Here is a 5,833-nt window from a genome sequence, read left to right as displayed (position 1 = left end):
CTGAGCCACTGGTAAGAATCCTTCCAGGAGAGGAAGGGCCTCTAGTCCTACCTACCCAGTGGCCCCCTGAGACCTGTTTTCACCAAAGGACAGTGGCTTCTACAGTGCTGTCCCCTGGGGAAACAGAAGGCGCTGTAAGTCTCCCTAAAACCTCCTCAACCTTCAAACTGAAGAATGAGTGAGATGCCTGATAGACTGTAGAACTTACTTATCGTTATTTTTTACCTAGATTGAAAACTGTCCATTTCACAATTTGTGAAAAAGCTTCTGCTACAATGTTCCTAAGAAGCAGGAACAAGTCACCTTAGATTCACGGCGAGGAGTATTTACTGGTTCTCAGATCTCAGCCGGCAGGACCCGGAGGGCCCCTGCTTCCCAGACCAGGGAGACTAAGTATCTTGAGATTTGACCAAATGGCTTGGTCTTGACCAAATACTTCCTAGCAGTATGTCCCTCAGAGGTGACCTGGACCCTGTACCACCCAGCACCCAGCTTGCGAGAGCCGACTGTGGGACTCGCCAAGACCTGGCAAGCTCCACAAAGATAGCCATTCTATACATTCAATGATGCAAACGTGCAATGAAATATATTATATTAAGGACAAAGGTAACAAATGTTCAGAACTTACGTGTTTCCCAATATTGGACTAAAGCTTAATTATCTCTGCGTTGAGGTTATTTATACCCTTAGTATCTGTGAGATGAAGCTATAAAGAGTCTGTAACGGTGTGCTACCGAATCTCTTCCCAGCTGGGCTTTCAGTGATGCCAGGCTAGTAGATCGAAACTGACCTCATGGGGAATGCTTACACCACAGTAATCAGTAAATGCTACAAACCAAGACTTTTCTTCCCCCTGAAGATCTACCTGTTAAACATATACTAGCACATCACTGATCTCCAAGTGGAACGTAAGGGTTATGACTTGGGGGTACACTCGGACCTTCCTGTAGCACAACAGTTTCAAGGGTGGGCGGACTGGTCTTCATTTCCAGTAGTGGACCGACCAGCTTTGAGCCCCATCTCTTCCCAGTCGAATGTCCAAGGTCAGAAGGGGCAGAACACACAAATTCAACCAATGGGGCCGTTAGTGCCTGGGAGATGGGGCCATCTGTTTCTCTGCCTCCTGCTACTCAAAGCCGGGTTTGCAATCACTTTTTAGTCTCTGAAACTTTTTCAATTTTTTAAATTAATTAATTAATCTTTTTGTTTCTCAGAGAGAGAGAGAGAGACAGCATGAGGTGAGGGGGGTCAGAGAGAGAGGGAGACACAGAATCCGAAGCAGCTCCAGGCTCTGAGGTATCAGCACAGAGCCCGATGTGGGGCTCGCACAAACTGCGAGATCATGACCTGAACTAAAGTCGGACGCTTAACCGACTGAGCCACCCAGGCCGCCCCTCTCAAACTTTTGTTTTGTTTTGTTTTGTTTTGTTTTTTTGTTTTTAAATATTTTTATTTATTTCTAGGAGAGAGAGAGAGAGAGACAGCGTGAGCAGGGGAGGGTCAGAGAGAGAGGGAGATACAGACTCTGAAATAGGCTCCAGGCTCTGAGCTGGCAGTCAGCATAGAGCCCGCTGTGGGGCTTGAACCCACGAACTGCGAGATCATGACCCAAGCGAAAGTCAGATGCTTAACCGACTAAGCCACCCAGGTGCCCCTCAAACTTTTTTAAAGAGAAGGCTTTTTTGTTTTTGTTTTTGTTTTTTGCAGTGGTGCGGTGTATAACACAGATGCTGCTCCATGACAAAGTGGAAAAGGACCAGAGCCCACTGCTCCCTGGTTCTATCTCCCTTTGCGCTGGGGGTAGGTCTGCAAGGGGAACTCATCAGCTCAGGGTGCACAGCTTGGAAATCCCCACCATGAGGAGTGACAGCCAAGAACAGTTGATTATTGATGTGCAAACACACACAGCACCCCTACTTCCCTCCGTGTATCAGTTCCCCACCAGAACCATGGACAGAGGCGGCTGGGTTCACATGACCACCTGAGGTTCTCCACAGTGAGGACCTGGGCCAAGTGGAAGGAAGGATTTTGTTTCATGACCTGCAGGCCCGGGTGACCAGCAAGGTCGCCACACTGACAGCAGAGAAGAGGTTCACTGAGGTCCATTTGGCCCTGATGTGTGCAGCACCCTCAGGGTGGATGAGCCTGTCACTAGGAGAGGACATGAGCACGGTTGGAAGTCTTGGAAGTGTTCAGACATGTATGTAGTCAGTGATGAGGGGGTGTGGGGCAGGCTGAGGACAAAGTGCAAGCCAGCGCACCCCTCCTCCCAGGGGGGATATGCGCCATATTCCTCAGGCTCTCCTGGCTGTCCAAGAACAAAGGAGAGGAAAGAAAACAAATGGCCAATTGATAGAGATCACAGTCAGACAGGACGTGGGTCTCCATCAGTTTACAAATATCTTGGTTAATTACAAGAAAAAAGCAATCTTATTAACAGCCTAATCTCCAGAAACCTATGGACTCTGTTTCCCGGAGCCCCAACAGCATCCCTCCAACAAGGAAATTACAGGTAAAATTAAATTTCCTTTAAAAAAAATTTTTTTATGTCTTTATTTTATTTTGAGAGACAGAGACAGAGAGAGAGCAGGGGAGGGGTAAAGAGAGAGGGAGACACAGAATCCGAAGCAGGCTCCAGGCTCTGAGCTGTCAGCAGCTCGAAACCACGAACCGTGAGATCATGACCTGAGCTAAAGTTGTATGCTTAACCGACTGAGCCACCCAAGTGCCCCAAATTAAATTTTCTTATAATCTGCAGCCCATTGACAGGTACTTGAGGCTAGCAGAATTTCTCCAGGGTCTCCTACTGTCTAAATGTTAAAGTTTTGATAGAGGGAAAAACAACCTTGGCTTGACAATAACTAGGCCTCCGATAATCAGTGAGTCTTCTTCTGCATATGAAAACTCATTGAAAACTTCCCTTTCTCGGTACCTCCTAACTCTGTAGCATATAAGGAGCCACGCTTCACAACCCCAGTGCAGCTCTTTCTGCCCGTGGTCCTGTCCCTGTGCTTTAATAAAATCACCTTTTTGCACCAAAGACATCTTGAAGAATTCTTTCTTGGCCACAGGCTCTGGACCCCATGAATCCACCATTGCCCCCAAACTTCATCAGTCATCACCTTGTGAGAAAAATCCCATCTTGGCTGATCATCCCAGTGAGATAAGTGAGGTCACAGATGAACCTTCCCTTGGGGCTCCTCACGAATGATCCATATGACTCTCAGATGAGCCAGTAGGTCTGTGAATGGAGTGAGGTTAACCACAGATCTGTCTACAGAGGGGAGAGAACCACATAAACATGTGGAATACTTCCAGATCTTGCCATGTGCTTACCCTTGACAGTCATCATGAAAGCCACATGCTTGGTTAATTGGTGGGCGCCACGGCTTCCTTCCGTTACTGTAAGGCCCTCCAACTTTGTACCTTTAAAGCTTTAAGCAGAGTCATAGCCTACAACTCGTGTGCACATAATTCATAGCTTATGCTTTTCTCACCAGTCGTAAAGCATTCCAGTGCATAGAACTGACCTCGGTTGAACATTCTGCAGATGTGTCTACTTTCTTAGAATTTCCTAGGTCTTCTTGAGCCAATCTCTGTGTGTGTCTCTCATACTCTGCTGCTGCTTGAGACTTTGACCCAGACTCTTCATCCCCAGGTCCGTATCCATGGAGACTGGATATCATCTCTCACCAAGTACCCAACTACCTCCGATTTCTGTGCTTCTGTCCCGATTCCCCTGCTGTTGGTAGCAGCGTTTAATGAGACAATGAGTGGGATTAGCTGAGGTGAGAAGAGATGGGGGCTTGTGAAAATCCCATCTTGTTCCAGGCAANGCCTCTGTGAGTTGGGATGGCATGTATCACTACACCCCGTGTGCTTGCTTCAGATCAAAAAAAAAAAAAAATCATCATTTTGAGAGTAACTGCATTGGGGAGCTCTTTTCTTAAATATTTTTAATGTTTTTTTTTTTTATTTCTGAGAGTGAGAGACAGAGCATGAGTGGGGAAGAGGCAAGAGAGAGAGAGAGGGAGATACTGAAACTGAAGCAGGCTCCAGGCTCTGAGCTGTTAGCACAGAGCCAGATGCGGGGCTTGAACTAGAACTTGGAACAGCGAGACCATGACCTGAGCCGAAGTCAGACGCTTAACCAACTGAGCCATCCGGGCACCCCTTTTGGGGAGCTCTTCATAAAGGCAAATTTTGCATTTATTTCTATCCCTTCTTTATAGGGACAGAGTACTTGTCCCAAAATTTAGAGTCTGGGGGAGTGAAGAACTCTGCTGAGGCCCTCTGTCCCAGGCTGAATTCTGCATTCCAGTCTAACCAGAGAAGCCTGCATCACGTACTGGCCTGGCTCCTAACAGAATGGCCTTTTGTATCCAGCTGGCTAGTGTCCCTGGGGGATAGGTCCTGAGCTTGTCCAGGGTAGATGGGAAGGTGTTAGAAATTGAACCCTGTACCCCTAGCTGCCTTCACTGACAAACACATCCAATTCCAATTACATAGAAACTGAACTAAGTAAAGCATTTCACCCCTGAGGATAGGAACGTGCAAACAAGGTGAAGCAAAACAGAGGAAACCTGTTTGCCTCGTCTTGAACATCAAGGAGTATTTACCTCTCTCACATTAATGACGTCTCTGTACAAATATTTCCCCTGGAGGCCGCATCTGATGACTCACAAACCTTCTTCCACTGAGGGAGGAGGGGCGTGAGGTTCTTTTTTCTGTCACGGTTCTGCCTGGTGACGGTAAAAACTGATGCCCATGAGATTACCTCTCCCACAGATGAATCTGAAATGGAGAATCCTGCCCTATTTCCCTTCAAAAATACACTTCTTGTTGGGGTGCCTGGGTGACTCAGTCTGTTGAGCATCCAACTCTTGACCTTTGCCCAGGTCATAATCGCAGGGTCATGAGATCGAGCCCCATGTTGGACTTGGCGTTGAACTTGAGACTGCTTAAGATTCTCTCTCTCTCTCTCTCTCTCTCTCCCCCTCCCTCTCTCTTTCCCTCTGCTCCCTCCCTTTTTCTCTAAAATAAAATTTTAAAAATACAATTATTGTTGAATTAAAATGTTCTCCTAGGGAGTTTTTCAAAGTCTCGTGATGTTCTGCATCAGTATTATAATCTACCTAAGTTACTTCTACTTCACGAGCACCTAGCTTTGGAATTTCCAAAAATACTCTAAAAATCAACAGCCCAATATTTTGGGAAGCTAAGTGGCCATCACATCACATTGTTCCTCAGTTGCAAAAGAGGAACCCATTCTGTGTCACTCACCCATTTCTGTTCCAGTCCATACTGTTCACCTGCGGAGACTGGGTTGGGGAGACAAAGAAGACCTGACTGAATTATTCATGGTCGACCTGCAGAAAAATCCCTTTAATGTCTGCTAGATCTTGATCAATCCTTCCCATAATGAAAATTTAATATCATCTTACTCCTTTTTGGGCACGTTAGCTTCACAGTATGTGCACAGAACACTGTCACTACTGAAATTCTACCCCATGGCCCATCGTCTCCCATAGCCGATTCATTTCTAGCTGAGGCTTCTGGATTTTCTAACAATTTGACCTTTTAATTTTGATATAATATTTTCAGAGGAAAAGGATTCAGAACTGTTGTATATTACTGTGAACTCTATCTGTTAGTAATTAAAAATGGTCCTTTGTCCCATGAATGTTTCCTTGGATTTTACTTTCATGTAATGTTTTCCTCTTTCTCTTTGCTTGTATTCAGTTGCTATACCTTTGTTCATTCTCTTACTTATAACTTTTTGCATTATTGTTAGTGGCTCCTTTTTATATTAGGCATTTTCGATATACCACTT

This window comes from Crocuta crocuta, unplaced genomic scaffold (genome assembly GCF_008692635.1).
Source record: "Crocuta crocuta isolate KB4526 unplaced genomic scaffold, BGI_CrCroc_1.0 scaffold290, whole genome shotgun sequence".
Taxonomy (NCBI): domain Eukaryota; kingdom Metazoa; phylum Chordata; class Mammalia; order Carnivora; family Hyaenidae; genus Crocuta; species Crocuta crocuta.
This window is presented reverse-complemented; position numbering follows the sequence as displayed.